This window comes from Trichosurus vulpecula, chromosome 7, assembly GCF_011100635.1.
Source record: "Trichosurus vulpecula isolate mTriVul1 chromosome 7, mTriVul1.pri, whole genome shotgun sequence".
Classification (NCBI taxonomy): Eukaryota; Metazoa; Chordata; class Mammalia; order Diprotodontia; family Phalangeridae; genus Trichosurus; species Trichosurus vulpecula.
In genome coordinates, this window is record NC_050579.1 from 183,580,158 (window position 1) to 183,599,579 (window position 19,422).

Here is a 19,422-nt window from a genome sequence, read left to right on the forward strand (position 1 = left end):
TCAATATGCAGCCCATGGGGATTCTGACCTACAACTTACTGATTTTTCCAGATAACAATCAACTTGTATATATTTCTTCAAAGAAAAAGAATCATCAACATACTAGCATCTAGGATAGAGGTTCTCAGCCTGGGGTTTACAGCTTCCCACAGATTCTGTGGATAGATTTCAGGTGGATGTGGGCAAAACACATCTTTATTTTCACTAACCTCTAACTGAAATTTAGCATTTCTTTCAATTATTTAAAAACGTGATTCTGAGAAGGGATCCACAGGCTTCAACAGATTGCAAAAGGGGTCTATGACACAAAAACGGTTAAGGATTCCTGCACTAGGGAAAACCCAAAGAATACTGAAGGGATCTCAAGGCTCCCTGGTGACAAACCATAAAGAAGTTGCTGCTGAAAATCCCTGATACCCTGATGTTAGCTAAAACCCATCAGTACCACTCAGAGCCCTGGATCTGCCAGACTGTTGCCCCAATCCCAGAACCACTGTAGACTTCCTGAACCTGCCCTTTCTGCTTCCTATTATCAGGATGTGAGCAAGGAAGACTACCATTCTCACTTCTGGCTAATTTTAGGATTAGCACCAGAATTTGTCTCTGAATTGCTTACCCAAAACAAATAAAAATGAACAACTGCAAGGGTTGCCTGTGTCTTTATAAAAGCAGCAAAAAAGCAGGAGGAAGGTGTGGTAATATAATAGTGTTTTACCACCAGCAGCAGTCTTTCTACTGCCAAATCAATAGCTTGTCTTTCTGGCTGATGACTTGTTGCTAGGGTACGTTACATGTAACCTCCCAATAAGAGGTCACAATAGCATCTTTTCAGCTTGTCATTCTTAGTAGCAGCACTACTTCTGAACAAAATATTAATATTTCAGGAACAGTAGTACGGCAGTTATCCTACGAATATGAAGAGTATCAGAAAGAGCTGTTGAGTACAAAAGGATATTTCTGTTGAAAACCTTTAGGCTGTCCCCTCAGGTATTGCACAGCTCCACAAGGGGTCCCCCAATTAACTGTGGAGCAACATGTAGTGAATGACAAAAAAGCCCAAACCCCAACAACAACAAAAAAAACAAAATAAAACAAAAAAACACTTTCGGTTTCAGTTGCTGTTCTTATCTATCTGACAGCCTATCCATCATTCACTAATACAGGGTATTAAAACTGAAGAAAGGGATACCAGATGTTCTGCTCCAGGTTTTAGAGGAATAGGATGTGAGTTTTTAAGGCACTAGACTGACCAACTGATGATTCTGCTTATAACGGTTGAGTCATTTAGTGCAGTGGTTTCATGGCCCAATTACCCAGGACTCACTAGAATTCTATTTCTATATTCTTATAGTTTTTTCGTCTTAAAAACTTGGTTGGCAAATGAAGACCAGGAGAGGAAGAATGGAGAGGGACAGAGAAAACAAAGCAGGAAGAACAGAATATTCCCAGAGCCTACCACAGTACAATGGACATAATAATTGCTTAGTGTTTGTTGAATTAAATCTAAGGCAAGAAGAAATCAAAGTATAGGTAACAACATCAGATTACACAGTAGAAAGAACACTTGATTTGGAATCAAAAGGTCTGTACTCAAATACTGACTGCCACTTACTATTTGTGTGATCCTGGACAAATCACTTAACTTCTCTGTGGCTCAGTTTCTTCATCTGTAAAATGAGGATTGGTCAAGACCACAACGTTCTTAATCTAGGGTCTGTGGACAGATTTTTGGGGAAGGGAGGCATAAACTTGGATGAGAAACATTACATCTTTATTTTAATATTATAATTGGTTTCCTTTGTAATCTTGTGCATTTAATTTTATGCACTAAAAAAACCTTATTCTTAAAGGGGGTCTACAGGATTTACAGACTGCCATGACACACAAAAAAGGTAAAGAACCTTTGGTCTAGATGATGGCTACAGACTTTTCCAACTCAAAATTCTGTTTCCTGTATAGCATGTTATGAGTCCTAAAAGTGATTTTTGGCAACAACACTACTTCCTGTCCATCTCCTCACTCTGCTACTAAATATGCACACTCTCCCACCTTCCCAGCACCTCTTTTATCTTATATTCCCCCATTAGGGTATAAGCTCCTTCAAGCATGGACTGTCTTACTTGCTTCTATTTGTAACTCTAGTACTTATACCAGATATATACCAGATACTAGCAGATAGTAAGTACTTGATAAATGTTTTATTTATTTATCTATTTTAAAAAGTGACTAGAATGTCTCTACCCTTTGACCCAGAACTTCCACACCTAAGTAAATATTCTAAGGAAGTCAAAGAGAGAAGAAAAGGTCATACAGCAAAATATTTTTTGTGACAGCAAAAACTAGAATCCAAGTATGTACCCATTGATTGGAGAATGGCCAAATGAATTGTGGTCCATCAGCAGGAAGGAATATTACTGCACTGGAAGTAATGGCAAAGATGAAAAATTCCAAGAAGCATCTTAAATGAAGAAATCTTCATATAAGAAGACATATGAAATGATTAAGAGTAAACAGAACCAGGAAAATAACATGACCAAAGCAACATACATAAAAATATTAATAAGACAATTCTATGTAATCATAATGGCCATATTGCACCACAAGAGTTGAAAAAAATTCCCTCTGTACCTCTCTCCCTCTTTGCTGAGATGTAGGATTATGGATGTAGAATATATACATATATGTGTTTTTATATATATGTGTATATATATATATATAGAGAGAGAGAGAGACAGAGACAGAGAGAGACAGAGGAGACAGAGAGAGAGACACAGAGATGGAGAGAGAGAGAAAAGAGAGAGACACAGAGAGACAGACAGAGAAGACATAGAGAGAGAAAGAGAGAGAGAGAGACAGAGACAGAGAGAGAGAGAGAGAGAGTGTTAGTTCTGCATGGATGATTTTTTTTTCTTTTTAAACTTCTGTTACAAGGGAAGGCTTTCAGGGGAGTAGGATATGGATGTCATATGAAAAATAAGACATCAATAAAAATGAACACAATTTTAAAAGTAAACTAGTTCACATATATTACCTTATTGGATATTGACAACTAGGGGAGGTATATTATAAAAACATTATTTTTCCATTTTATTTTTTATTATTCCCACTTCACAGAATAGCTGAGACTACAAGAGGTGAAATGGCTTCCCTAAGTGGTGTAGCTAGGCCTTGGAACCCCACCCCCCAAGTCTCCTGACTCCAAATTTAGTGTTTTTTCCACCATACTAACAGTTGCTTCATCTTATGAGATGACATTAACTCTGAATTTACACCTTCTCAGTACACCTCTATCCTAGGGCTCCTTCCTCCTCCTCTAGTTGGAGAGGATAGAGGGTAAATACTGGATAGCTCCTTCCATGTGCTCCACTTAAGGGCAGCGCCCAGGGCAGTCACCTCAAAATTTCCCCCCTCAGCTATAGAACTTCATTTTGCTCCAGAGCCAGGTACCCTCCCCCACTCTTTTCAGTTTCTTTTTATATGTTGTCTTCCGCCATTATACTGTGAGCTCTTTGAGGGCAGAGACTGTCTTGACTTTCTTTGTACATCTAGTACTTGGCACAATGTCTGGCACTTAGTAGGTGCTTAATAATGTTTACTGACTATTGACTTCTGAACCCCACAGATATAATTATGAGAGAAAAAAAAATCTAGGCAGAAAACAAAACATGGAATGGGCAAATGACCGACTGTAGAAGAATGGGGAAGGCAGGGAGAGGGAGACAGGGAAAGAGCAGGAAAGATAAAAAAGCAAGAAATAAGAAATAAAGTCAGCACAGTTGAGAGCATACTTCATTGAGTCTATATGGTCTCCCTCTTGTGAGTAAATCTGCATCCAAAAATGCAGATCCTTGGGGCAGCTAGGTGGCGCAGTGAGTAGAGCACCAGCCCTGGAGTCAGGAGGACCTGAGTTCAAATCCAGCCTCAGACACTTGACATATTTACTAGCTGTGTGACCTTGGGCAAGTCACTTAACCCCAATAGCCTTGCTTCCCCCCCCCCCCAAAATGCAGATCCTTGACACGGTTCATTTGGAGGTGTCCCAGGCCTACCTCTGGATCTCTTGACTTTTAGTGGGTATTAATGGGACACACCAGCATCTACTGACTAGCCCTTGATCTCATTACATGACCAGTCCATCTCCTTTGAATATGTCTTAAATAATATCTTGTATAATGTTTCTCCTATATAATTCTTAATTGGTAATATGCGGTAACCTATTCATGCCCATCATGGTCTTTCCAGAACTCTTTGGGTGACCAGTAACTTTAATTCTTTGGAGACTAGAAAAAAATCTCTTTGGTGAGTAAATTACATCATTTATTTTATTTTATTCTTGTCACACAGGCTGACAAGTTTAACCTCGGGTCCAGATCCTCTTCCACCTTAAGGGGATTTCCTCTCAAAGGGTATTTAGTATCAAGTTAAGAGAGTATTTCTGAAGAAAAACAACACCTACATGTATTGCTAGTTTAAAATTTTCAAAGCAAAACACTGTTTTAGCACTGGCAAAACAGCCAGCAATCTTCAGCCATAAAAAGGAACGTTGGCATTGTTTTTTTCTATGAGATAGTAACAGAGGAGCATTTTTTTTGCAGGTGCTGTCTCCTGCCCACATCTGTCTTTTATATTGTGGCATGGCAGGCCTTTGATATGCTCAGTATATAGAGTTCTAAAATCTGCCCGATGTTAAACAGTATCTGAGCATGTCTATGAACAAATCACAAAACACCGGACAAATGTGGCAAATGAAGTTTCACAATTAAATCCTATTCATTTGGACTGAGAAGAGTCAAAAGGAGTTCAAGTTTTGCTCTGTGCCTGAGAACAAGAGGTAAACTGAAAAATGCTTACTCACATTTCTAGGCAACCATTAATGGGAAATAGCTAATTTTAAGCTTCACCAGAGGGAATGAACTGATTTGGTACTTAATCATATACTATCTTATAATTCTCTCTAATTATAATAAGCATATATAGATAAGACCATCTCCCCAATGAGGCTGGAAATTATCTGAGAATGGGGCTGTTGATCTTCCTAAAGCACAAGCCTAACTATAGACTCTCCCCGCTCAATCCACTCCAGGGGTTCCCTGTTGCCTGCAAGATCACATATAAAATGCTCTGTTTGGCTTTGAAAGCCCTTCGTAACCTGACCGCTTCCAACCTTTCCTATTTTCCTACACCTTACTTCCTCCCTACCACATACACTGCAATCCAATGATACTGGCCTTCTTAGAAAAAGAACCTCCATCTCTTGGCTTTAGAGATTTTCTCTCTGACTGCTCACAAAGCTTGAAGTTCTTTTCCTCCTCATAGCTTCCCTAGTTTCCTTCAAGTCTCCTCCCTCCTACCTGAGATGTTTTCTCCCTTCTGAGATTATCTCCAATTTACTCTATATATGTCCAGTTTGCACGTAGCTGTTTGCATGTTGTATCCCCCATTAGACTCTGAGCTCCTTGAGAGCAGGGACAATTTTTGGCCTCTCTTAGTAACCCCAGCACTTAACACAATGACAAATATATAGAGGCACTAAAAAAAAATTGCTGATTTGACTTATACTTTTTTCTACCTTCCTACAAAGTTTTGCACATTTTGGGTGTTCAACAACCATCTGTTGAATGATTGAATGAATGAAAACAAACACTATGATAAGCAATTCTCAGCCAGGTCTCTACTATAGATAACCCCTAGAAAATTTAGCTTATTATTCTTTGTCTTAGCATATTCAAGGGAGAGAATGAATCTATGGACAAAAACTTCACCTTGGTGAGCTCTTTTCAACTCTATTTTGTAGGGGGACACAGGTGGTTAATATAAATTTTATTTTGATTCAACAAATAATTCTAGACTATTTACTGTGTATCTAGTTCTATGCTAGGTGCTGTAGGGATATACAGGAAGCATGAGAGCTGTCCTTGACTTAAAGTTTATAATCAAGTTGGGGATATACTTTCAAGAAGGGTTAAAACAATATTGCAAGGCTCCAAAATTTCAGTGGTGTGGATAGTCCTCTACCAACACAGATCACAACCTAACCAATCAATTAAATCAATCAACGTGCATTTATTAATTGCAGATGTGGCCAAACACTCTGTTAGGTGCTAAGGATACAGAGACAGAACCAAGTCTCTGAACTGAGCTAGGCTGTTCATCAGATGATAAACATAGTAATAAGATCTTCGATCTAGGGCAGCTAGGTGGCACAGTGAGTAGAGCACCAGCCCTGGAGTCAGGAGGACCTGAGTTCAAATCCAGCCTCAGACACTTGACACTTACTAGCTGTGTGATCTTGGGCAAGTCACTTAACCCCAATTGCCCTGCCTTCACCCCTCCAAAAAAACAAGATTCAGGAAAAAAAAAAGATCTTCGATCTAGAGGTGAAAGTCCAACTAGAAGTTAAATGACTTTCCCAAACGTTGTAGGACTCCTTAAACCATGACTGCCACAATTCATTTCACAGTTTCTGGTTGGTTTTTTTTTTGAATGACCCTCCTTATTATGTGTATGAGGATATGTTTGCTTCTTAGACTATTGTAATTGCAAGTTCCATCCTTCCTCTGAGGAATACAAATGAACTGACATTGCTTGCTACAGAACAGATAAATGCATACACAGTTACATGCAGCTCTATTATTTATGAAGATTTTTTCCTCTTCCTGGTAAGATCTTTTTATATTAGAGGCTATTGTATATTCCCCTATAGAATCTGAGTATTTCTGAATAGAATCTCACAGGGGAAAATGTGATAAACACTCCATACAGCCTGTGATTCTCATTCAAAAAGAACAACCCAAGGCCACCATCCTGGACTGGCCAGGCAATTCCGAAGCAGGACTCATTCATATTAATTAGCCACCTTCATGATTTTAATTGTTTCTTGCTTTCTTTTGCTTTCACACCTGAAACCAGCTGGTTTCCCTCATTGCCCAAATTAGAAGTTCTCGGATAAGGGTCAATTTGAGTAAGACATACATTTTCAGACACAATGTGGGAATTTGTTTTGCTTAACTATGCATATTTGTTACAAGATCTTTCTTTTTCTTTCTTTATTCCTCAGTGGTCAGTGAGAAAGTAAGGAGCAGTAGGGACAGGGTTGCAAAGAAAAAGTAAAAGACAGAAAGAAAGAAAGAAAGAAAGAAAGAAAGAAAGAAAGAAAGAAAGAAAGAAAGAAAGAAAGAAAGAAAGAAAGAAAGAAAGAAAGAAAGAGAAAGAAAGAAAGAAAGAAAGGAAGGAAGGAAGGAAGGAAGAGAGAAAGAAAGAAGGGAAGAAGGAAAGAAAGAAGGGAAGAAAGAAGGGAAGAAGGAAAGAAAGAAAGGAAGGAAGAAAGAAAGAAGGGAGAGTCACTGAGGTATCAGTTTTTTAAATGCAGAAAAGAGAAACAAAGGAAGCACAGAAAGAAACCCAGACAAGTGGGCTACTGGTTACAGTGCTTAGCACAGTACCTGGCACATAGTAGGCACTTAATAAATGTTTATTGATTGATTGATTGATTATATACTTAAAAAGAAAAGTAAGCTGTACATAGTAGAGGCAGGAAATTTCATGTATAATCCTTCCCCCGTTCTACTATGTATATAGACACACCCATTTTAAAATTAAATTTTATTTTATTTTCACAATCACCCACCTTCTCTCCTTCCCCCAAATACCCATTTTAAATGCCTATTTTATTTGATGTTTGTTAAGTTCAGAAAAAAAATTAATTAAAAAAAGTAAGTGTTCATCTGGTCCCCCAAGGCCCACAGCACCTGGGGTTATATATAAGACCATCCATACCTTGCCTTGTTAGTCAAACTTTGGTAAATGAAGAAACTCCACACCCTAATCTCATGCTCCTTGACCATTTACTGTGCCCAAAGATTCCAAAGGGTAGATCTGGAAATAGGTAATAGGTAACCTCTTGCTCCCCCAGCAATCACTATCAGGGAACCCCTGAACAGAGAGGATAGTTATCAGAGAGAAAGAACTTATCCTACATAACAGGGAAAGATACGAAATCATCTTTAGATTGGACATGTCATCACCCCAATCCGGATACAGATTTGGATGATCTAACCATTCCCCCATTCCATCTCTAATCAGAAATATCTAGCTATTAAATCTCTTTTGGACATATAATTGTAGGCTTTCTATTTTTCTCTTCTCTAGAGAAGGGTAAGTTATCACATAATAATTCAATTTAGAGAGGCATTTGCTACCAGATGTAAGCATTGAAAGGAGTAGGAGAAACTGATCGAGTCTCATTCTAAAACCTCATAACCTCACAGAGAAACTGCATTCCAACTACTATAGTGAATGGCTCTAACAGGTCATACAGGCAGTAAGAAGCAGTACAGATATTTGAACTACAGTCTTCCGACCACAAAACTTTCAAAGTTGTTTGCTTATACATTGTTATTATATAAATGGTTCTCCTGGTTCTGCTCATTTCATTCTTCATCAGCTTATACATGTCTTTCAGATAGTTTATTTTCATAACATTAATATAGTATAAATTGTTCTGTTTCTGCTCACAGTTCATACAAGTCTTTCTAGATCTCTGTGAAATCATGTTTCCTCATTTCTCATAGTACAATAGCATTCTATTACATTCATACACTTAAGCCATTCTCCAATTAATAGGCTTCCAGTTTTTTGCCAGTACAAATTTGTACATCTAGGACTTTTTCATTTTGTTTTAATCTTTTTGGGAGTATAGACCTAGCAGTAGTATAGCTAGGTTGAAAGAATGAAATAATACTAATAATATACATATATTTCTTTAGTATTTACAAAGTATCTTTTTCAGAACAACTTTGTAATCCAAGTATTATTATCCACACTGTGCATGTGAGAAAACTAAAGTTCAGAGACAGCTTATGAAGTGACCTTTTTAGGAGCATATAGTCAGTAAAATATTCACAAAAATGGAACTCGAGTATTCTAACTCTCAGACAAGGCAAGTGGACAGGGCACTGGACTGGCAGTGAGGAAGACCTCTAAGGTCCATACCTGCTCTAAATCTATGATCCTATGACCAAGTACTCTTTCCACTACAAAGAGCTAATACTACCTGATAAACAATGTATTCTTTCCCTGTCTTCCACCTTCCTCTCCCATCCCCCAAAGGGGCCAAAGGTTGGTTTGTTGGCTTCCTTTTTCAATTGTGCTCTTTGGTGGGTGGGTAGGAGCAAAAAGCAAAGTCAGATCTGGATCCTAAAAACACAGATCTCAATTTCTCTGTATGTAGCTGGCTGGTGCAGTGGATAGAATTTTGGACTTGAACTTGTAAAAACAATTAGTACCCATACTACACACTTTATTCTCAAAAACTGAGAAAGCCCTCTACCAGATTCTTTCTTTGTGTGACAAATTTTGGATTTGGAGTTAGGAAGACTTGGGTTTAAATCCTGCTGTAGATACTTATTAGCCATGTGATCATGGGCAAGTTATTCAGTCCTTCTTAGCCTCACTTGCTTCCTCTGTTAAATGGGGATAACACCCTCCCAGGGATGCTGGGTGGATCAAATGAGACAATATATGTAAAGAACTTTGTAAATCTTAAAGCTCTATGTGTTGCTGTTCAGTGGTTTCAGTCATATTTGACTCTTCATGACCCCATGTGGGGTTTTCTTGGCAGAGATATTGGAGTGGTTTGCCATTTACTTCTCCAGCTCATTTTACAGACGAGGAGACTGAGGAAAACACAGTTAAGGGACTTGCCTAGGGTCACTCAGCTTGTAAGCATCTGAGGCCATATTTGACCTCAGGTCAGGTCAGTCCTAACTCCAGTCCCAGCACTCTATCCACTGTACCACCCAGCTGCCCCAAAGCACTATATAAATGCTAGCTGTTAATATTATTATCATCCCCATGAATGAAAAGGTTAAACACCCTCTTTAACCGATTTTCCCCCCTTACTCAGATTTGATTTCTATCATACAAAGAAATATAGCCTTTCCATATCTAAGTCAGTCTCCCTTAAGATAGAGCTTAGCACCACTCTGGTGGCTTCCTGAGAAGTACACTATTTGTTTTATTTAGTTGTTCCTGGATTTATAGAGCAACTAAATCAAACGTGGTGTTACTGTTCAAGAAAAGTGATTTACTGTGAACAGCTAAAAAATAGTAATGGCCCAACCACAGAAGGTGCCTGGAAGATGGATGGTTTTCTCTGCCTTTCCCAAATAACAGAAAATTGTGCTTTGGAGGTAACGACAGTGGTTCCACAATCACATACAGGAATTACAGTGACAAGAAGATTACCAAAGAGTTTTACATTACATTTACATTATACCTGTGAGGCAAGTATTATTTCATTTTCATATAGGTAATCAGAGACAAAGGTAGATGTCAAGGTCACACCCTTATCCGTAAGCAGAAAGGCAAAGGTTCACCACCAAACTCTATTGCCTGCTCAGTAATAGATCCCCAAAGCCATGCTCCACCATCCAATAAATTTGTTCACTTTTGTCAAAAATCCAAATACAATCTTATAAGAATAAAAGAGAACATTAAGACTCTTACATACGTCTTAAGATAGATTGAGTGCATTTCTTAAAAAATGATCACAATCTAATGAAAATCCTCTTGGTTACAGTTAAACCTATCTTTCCTGGAATACTCATTAAAACAAAACACACATACAGCTCTAATGCAGACAGTATCATAGCTAAAATAACTGGACTTACCAGCAATAAATCTTCTGTTCAATATTTCTTTTCTATAGAATTTCTGTTTCTTTTGAAGTCTGAGGATGTGTATCTTCTAGTTTCTTTATAAAGGGCAACTGGGGAAAAGCAAATGACCAGAAGTACCTCTATGGAGATGTCACTGGCCACACCAAACAGTTAATTCTGTACAACAGGATGCTAGGTTTACAATAGATTATGGAGACAGGTTCTAGTCTTCAATCAGGTTAAGCTTTTTACTTAAATTTACCCTGAACAGGGTCAATGGAGTAAAGCCTTTAGGAACCTGATCCAACCTGATCCCATTAGGGCGGGGGAGAGAGGGAGAGAGGGGGAGAGAGAGAGAGAGAGAGAGAGAGTGTGTGTGTGTGTGTGTGTGTGTGTTGGGGGGTGTTGGGGGGCAAAGGTGAAGAGTGTACAGCCTACATTTTACTGCCACTCATAGAACCAGAGCTTTGCAAAACTAATCAGTGTTTTTTAAAGCTACACATTTCATGGCTATCAAATTATCTTTTGAAGCCAAATGGATAAACTTTTTTTGAACTGATCTTTCCAGCTGTTTAGGTTTGTTTGGTTTCTAAATATGTTTCTTTTATTTGGCACAATTTTATCTGTCAACACAGAGTAGCCAGTACGATAGAGAAATAGCTGACAACAGTTTTCCAATCCATATCTATTTTTCCCCAGGGGATAAGTGATCCTTGACTTTTAAATTTTTCTTTTTACAATACGTATTTTATATATTTAGAACATATATATATATATATATACACACACACACACATGCATACATAAATACATACAAATAATGCAAAGGAGAGGGCTTTAATCTAGGATAGGCTTTTCCCCATCTCCTAAACCAGCAATACTTTAACTATCACAAAGCAACCTAGATTCTATTACTTACAGTAATGGAAAGTTAATCATGATGAGCTTTTAAATATTCATTTTGTTTTAATGAACCTGATTAAGGCCATGATTGGGGAACTATGTACTCTGAAATGTCTTTTCTTTTTTCTTAAAGAAGCAAGGCACTCTGGCACTCCACTTTGGGAATGAATTGGAATTCTGCAGCCCCACCTGCTGCAATGTGCCATAGATCTCTATAAAAATGCTGAAAAACAGAGCTGCCACCATTTGCCTTAATAGGACTGTGAAGCACTTGGGAACCAAACAGGTGCCAACTGGCTTGGGAGGCACAGTAAGGCTGGAAATCTCAAAAGCTTGGGTACTATGGCATCTGACAATGAGGTGGAAAAGAAGCACCAGGAGGAGCATCAGAAGATAAGAAGATTGCCCAGGGACAGTAAGCCAGAGGAGTGTAGGGCAGGCGTAGATAACCTAGCCAGGAGTAACAATGGCAAATTTTATATGTTTCTAGACAGCTTTACAATACCTTATGATTCAGGTAGAATACCAACACTCACAAACATAAATGGTAGCAAACTAAGGGAAGGACACTGCCAAGGTCACCTATCTTATCTAGAAGCAACGCAGAGTTAAACAAGAGCACTGGGCTTACTGTCTGTAGACCTGGGGTTCTCAAATTCCAACTTTGATCCTGACTAGTTGTATGACCCTGACAAAGTCACCTAACCTCAGTTTCTGTATTGGTAAGGGCACAAGAACACGAACAAAGATTTAGAGCTAGAAGGGCTCCTCGGAGACCATCTAGCCCAATCCTCTCATTTTAGAGATGGAAAAACTGAGGCTCTTAGAGCTTAAGCGACTTGCTCAAGTTCATACAATATTAACTGTTAGAGGCAAAATTTGAATCTAGGTTCTCTGTGTTGAATGCACCAACTTACCTTGCCTGATCCTAGAGTTACGAATTGCTGGAGGGTGATTGAAACCAGTTAAAAGAGGACTACCTAAACCAGTTTAAAAAAAAAAAAGGATGTGGAATACAGACATCAGAAGGAGCTACCTGACCCCAATATTGGAGCAGGTCCAAACATGTTTCCCAGTTTCCCATTACTGCACCTGGAGCCTCAGCCTGCAATTCAGACCAAATGTTACCCCTTGCCCCCAGACTCCCCCAACCTTCTGCGTGGACTTTCAGGTATTATGCAAAATGACTTAGGTAACAGTTTCTCAAGGCTGTGCCTCCCAGGAGGCTGCCCCCTCAGTAGAAATGTATTTAACCCTGCCCCAACCTGCCCATCTTGGGCACTCCAGTACCCTGGTGCTATGTGGTGACCCTGAATTACAATTCCCTTGACTCAATTAAAGATCCTAGCTTTTGATACTTTGGTCTCTTCTTTATTTCAGGTTGACATCTAACTCTAAAGCCAGCATTTTGCACTACAGCATATTACCTCCAGCAATACATGTACTACCAAATGATTTATAAACCTTAAAACACTGTATTAAAGTGAGGTGTTATTGTAAAACTAGTATTTCCCAAATGTACTGAGATTCTAATCAATCTTTCACTGAGCACAAGACTCATTAGGCAACGGTGGGCGGGGGCGCGATGCTGTGGGGAAGGAGCATGCTATTCTAAATCAATTGGTAATCTAATGTTATGGTTCTTAATGTGTGGTCCAGGGACCCTTGGGGGTCCCTGAAATCCTTTTTCAGGGGGTTCGTGAGATAGAACCTATTTTCATAATAGTGTCCCAAAAGTTTTAACGTAGTTTTATGCATGAATAGCTATTAGAATAGGCATTATATTATTATAATAGTACATTAATTGAACTTTGAATAGCTGTTATAATAGGTAGTATAGAATTATACAATAATTAGAATTATACCATAAGTAATATATGTTATTAATATTAATAACAATATCTTTTATAATAGCTTACATGCTTACTATATTATCAAAAATTATTAAAAGCTTATAATGAATTCTAATAGCTTAAAACTGTACTAAGACTTTTGGGAGACTCTACACTAAAATGTTTTAACATCTGATAGGATAAATATTAATAGATATAACCCACATAAACAGAAGCTCTTTCAGATCCCCAATGATTTTCATGAGTGTAAAGGGGCCCTGAGACCAAAGTTTAAGAATCGCAGAATTAATGGATAGAAGGAATACTGACCCCTTTTCTTCCCCATAACCAAGCCAACGCATAAGCATACATACAAACACTTTTGGGTTGAGTTGTAGAAACTTGAATCAGGTAGATACCATAGGTCAGGGGAGACTGCAGTCTTGAGGCCACATGTGACCTTCTAGGTCCTTGGGTGTGACCTTCTAGGTCCTTGGGTGTGGACTTCTAGATCCTTGGGTGTGGTCTTTTAGGTCCTTGGGTACAGTCTTTTGAATGAGTCCAAGTTTCACAGAACAAATCCTTTTATTAGCCAGGATTTGTCCAGTGAAATTTGGAATCAGTCAAAGGGCTACCATTGAGGACCTACAGGGCCACCTATGGCCTCAAGGCCTGCAAGTTCTCCATACCTTCCATAGGTTGTTAACAGAGTTAGGGGCTATTCATGAGCAGTAACATTAACACTTGTGTATCTTTCAATTATCACTTTAAAAAAATCCTCCCCCAGAAACTAACTGCATAATCAGGGCACAGCTGCTAGTGGTAACTAGCTGTTTATTGGATCACCTGAATTTAAGTCAAGCTGAATGAATGGAAAAATAATAGAGGAGAGAAAGAGAGTTCCCTCTGTCTGGCAGGATACCCTTAAGCTTATTACCTTTGAATCACTAAATTACTGTGGGGGGAAAAAACTCCCATAAAACAATTTTAAAGTAAATTTTTAGCAGAAGTAACAACTACTTGGTAATTATGGGCTTTATATACCTAACAAGATCATAAATTAATTTAAAAGCTTTCTACTATCTACAGCTTCATCTCAGCTGACTGTCAACAGGAATTCCTTAGGGAGGCAACATGACATCAACTTGTGCTTAGAAACAAATGCTTCCAGTCAACCATATAATTTTCTAATTGTCTTTGAAAATTAAACTCTCATAGAGTAAGATACACATTCAGCTGCACTATTATTATTATGATTGGGCCTAGAATGAATAAAATGCTTTAGAGAAATAAATAGCTCAGGCATGAATTTAATTTTTTTCTAAGGCATCAGCCAGGCAGCAATGCAAGTGGCTAGAAGGCCAGTGTTGGAATCAGGAAGACCTGAGTTCAAGACCTACCCCTGACACATATTAGTTGGGTGATGGTAGGAAAGTTAATTAGTCTTACAAAGTTGTCTGGATTGCCAAATTACATTGTGGATATTACCTATGTACATTGGTGGAAGGAGTTTCCACACCATGAGCCTCATGCATGGATTAAATCACAGGTTCAGAACTATATCCCACTCCCAACAAGGAAGAATCAGGATTCCATTTAGTGCAGTGGGATAAAATGTGACTAACAGATTCCCCCATATATCTTGGCAGTGTTAAAGAAGCTCATGCATTATACTGAATCACCTGAAAAGAGTCCAGTTTGCTGCCAGAGTTTAAGTGGAATGGAAGAAAGTGTGCCCTATTTTGACAAAAATCACATATTCTAGAAGGATAGATTCCTGTAAAATGAATTTCTTGAAATCAAATCACTTTGTAAATGCATTAGGGAGACTAGCCATTTATGAGAAATCTAGGGAGAATCTTATTGCATAATGAAGAATTAATTTCTCAGTGCCTTCCCACTGTATAAAACTATAAATTGCAGAAAAACTATCTGCACCAGTGGAGGCTGTTTCCTCATTCCCTACATTGACGTGAATAAAAAGGAAAAAGTTTTCCTTACAATGAACTAAAATCTGCAAATCAGAAATCTGAATCTTCTTCCACATGTCAACCCTTTGAAAGCTTGGTGACAGCTGTCATAGGGGGCCACATAATGCAATGGACAGAACAATGGTTTCAGAGTTGGAGATCCTGGGTTTGAAGTTCATCTCTGGGGTAAGTCAATTAACCTGTCAGGGTCCCCCAGATAATTCTCTAAGATTATAAATTACAGATGAATTGAGGACTTGAATTGGTGGAAGAAGCATCCACACTAAGAGGTTCCTTGACTAGGTCTAAATAATAAAAGGTTGAATCTATAGGTTGTTTTTTTCCACATGAATTATTGCCCGCTCCAATTCAGCATTTATACTGATGAATTTTTGTAAAGAGAACAATTATTCCTAAGTGACCTATTGTGTTATTTCAATTTCTACATTGACTTTTTTGAGTGAGAAGTATATTTACTCAATAAACTCTGAGTGATGATTTGCTGCACTATAAATTCATAGAGATACTCATTCTGCCAGATCACATGGCAACCCATTTGTACTTCTGGATCCTGTGTAATTCTTATTTGCATCCTCATAGAGATCAATGTACCATAGATTTAGAGCTGGAAGGAACCCTATGGGTTATTTAGTTCAATTGCCTATTTTACAGAGAAAGAATTGAGACCAAGAGTGTTAAGGACTTGCTCAAGATTTCACAAGTATTAAGGAGAAGAGGCAAGATTTGAACCTGTGTCCTTTGACTCCAAACCAAGTGCTTTCCCATTGCATCATGCCCTAGATTACTTAATCTATATATTATACAATTTATATATTTATGGGTACTACTGCTGTCGATGGACAACTGTTATTCCTTACTCCTACAAGACAGATTCATTTTCTTTTCCAATCATATATTTCCTTGATGATATCATTTATACCACCTCTTCTTAGCAGATTATAAATAGAAATATGCCACAGCCAATCTATATCCTGCATATATCTCCCAATTGTCATTTGGGCTATCCACAGTTCTGATTCTTTATAATCTGTAAGGTTCAAAGTTTGACAACCAAACAGCATCACCAAGAGAATTATGTATTTAAAAGAATAGCTTTCCAAGGGGCAGCTAGGTGGCGCAGTGAGTAGAGCACGGGCCCTGGCGTTAGGAGGACCTGAGTTCCTCAGACACTTGACATACTTACTAGCTGTGTGACCTTGACCAAGTCAATTAACCCCAATTGCCCTGCTTTCCCCACTCCCCAAAAAAAAGAATTTAAAGAATAGCTTCCCATGTTTGGAAAGAAGCTTAAGATTGTCGAAAGTGCTATACAACTTCCCAAATGGAAACCAGCCCATTCTCTTCCACCATTCAATTCTGGGCCATGTTCACTGTCCATCTACAGGCCACTCACCCAACTGTTTATCAAATGGACAACATGCATCCTTCATTCACTTGGTTTTTCCTATGAGGATTACTAGGCCAATATCTTCTGAGAGTAGGCCAATATCTTCTAAGAGATTGTAGATCTCATGGAGAAAGCTCTGTGATATTACAAGTCTTGATATTGTCATAACTGTTTATGTCCTCCCATAAATCCTCTATTAGGGACCAACTAAGCCAGCTCATTACAAAAGCAATGATAAATGAAACAGAAAGGGAATCAATGAATAGACTATTTTGTCTTATTTTGTAATAGGACAGATCTGCTAGCATTTTTATTTCTATCTATTCTTGTCTTCAATGAAGATAAAACCACCACATTTGGATTCCAGCACCTCAGTACCAAATGCTCTAAATGAGGATTTAAAAGAAGAGAAATTCACGAAAGTGGCTGGAACTGGCCAAGTACACAAAAAGGAAATACATGCTGGAAGGAACACGGTTTTGAAGGCACTGATGAAATGATTTTAAGCTATCTTCAATAGGAAAAGGTACCAAAAGAACAGAAAGTAGGGGGCTCAGTGGACAGTGATGGACCCAGAGTCAGGAGTTCAAATTCGACCCCAGAAGCTTACTAATGCTGTGATGCAAGTCACTTAACATCTGTGTGTTTTTTAGTTCACATGCCATACAAAAATAGGCAGGGGACCAGATTTGCTCATCAGGCTGAAGTTTGTAGACCCCTGCTCTATAGCACTTTATATTACATGGTGAATCAGGTTAAAGGTTATCATCTTTTTCAAAGCCTATCTCCCCCTACCTTCCTTCTGTCTACAACCCATCCTGCCTTTTCTACTTAACTATGGTGTCCTTTGATCTGAAATTTGTCTTGTCCTAGTATCCTCAAATAGCACAGTCTAACATCCTTGCACAGGGTTTGGTTTGGTCCAGACTTTGGATTTTATTGGTGTAGTGGAATCCCTAGTGAAGAAACATCCTCTACTAATACAGAACAGCAACTATTCTCTAACTTGTGGTCTTGCCTGGGAATGTGAGAGGTCTTACTGACTCCAGAATGGTTCTCCTTCCACTCTACCACATTGTTTCTCCCTTGCACATAATCTGAATTTGATAAATATATAGACTGGCAGGAAGATCATAACTTCCTTTGGTGGCTGGTCTACAGGAACTAATGAATACTAATGTGGTACATTAGAAAAAGTGTTGGATTTTGAACCAAGGAACCTGATCTCAAATCCCAGCTCTATCACTTACTATCAGTGTGAACTTGGGCAAACCACTTGGATCCTTGGAGTTTTAGTTTTCTTATCTGCCAATACAGGGACTGGATAAGATAATCTTGAAGGTCCCTTTCAGCTTTAAAGCAAGATATGACTTTACTACTGATATACTCCAATAATCCCTCCAATAATGGTGACAGTAACTCATCCTTTACCCATTCTGTGCAACTCTACTTCCTGTAAAATTACCACAGGGATTGTACCAAATGTCCAAGGACCCTTCCTTGCATTCTCCGGACGTATTGATCATACCAATGGAATAGTTCATCAATTACTCCTCACTCTGACTACATAAACAGCTAGTCAATAAGAATTTATTAAGTGCTTATTGTTTGCCAGGTACTATGCTAAGTGTTGGGAATGAAAAAAAGGCAACAACACAAAAAATTACCTACATTCTAATAAGGGAGCCAAGACATAAAGAAATAGGTACATACAGGATGTATAGGTGAGTAAATAAATGGTAATCACAGAGCGGAAGGCAGCAGCAGTAGGAGTGACTGGAAAAGACCTCCTGCAGAAAGTGGCATTTGAGCTGAGCCTTGAAGGAAGGTAGGGAATTTTAAGAGGTAGAGTTGCATAAACAGAGTCTTCTAGGCATGGGGAATAGTAATTGCAAAGATATAGGGATGGGAAATAGTTTCATGTGCAAGGAACAATACATGTAGGGAAGTGAAGTACAAAAAGAATGGAAAGGTAAGAAAGGGCTAAATTATAAATAACTAAATAACAAAAGACTTGATACTAACCTTGTAAGTAATAAGGAGCCACTGGAGTTTGAATAGGGAAGGTGACATTGTCAGTCCTACACTTTAGGAAAAATACTTTAGCAGCTGTATGGAGGATAGCTTAGAGTAGGGAAAAATTCTAGGCAGAGATTTTTTTTTCCAGTCAAATTTATTTGATGACATCCTTTGCAAAAGCTCTTCACTCATATATGTTTGCATGTGATGCATTAGAGCTACCTATTCACACTTACTATGATCTCCCCAATGCTTCTGGGATGATCCTCACCTTCAATTCTTCAGAGACTATAGCAGTTCATGACACACAGCTATTCAACACAGCAGTTCATGACACACAGCTATCCAACATCACGGGAAGAATATTAATGTTAAAAAGATAGGCTGTTGTTTCAGAAAGAAACTAGGTTGGGAGTGGGAGGGATGTCATTAGAAGAACTACAGCATTCTTTTTCCAAAAGGCAATCCAGACTGCGCTCCTCTCTACCTTTTGTCAGTTCCAGGCATAGGTTATTATCTATTTGTTATTTGTTCAAAACTTATATGCTTATGGATTGGCAGTGTCTATCACATCATAATTTGTCGAACAGGTCTTCTTTATCCATTTGTTTATTTTCCAGTATGGCTAGAGT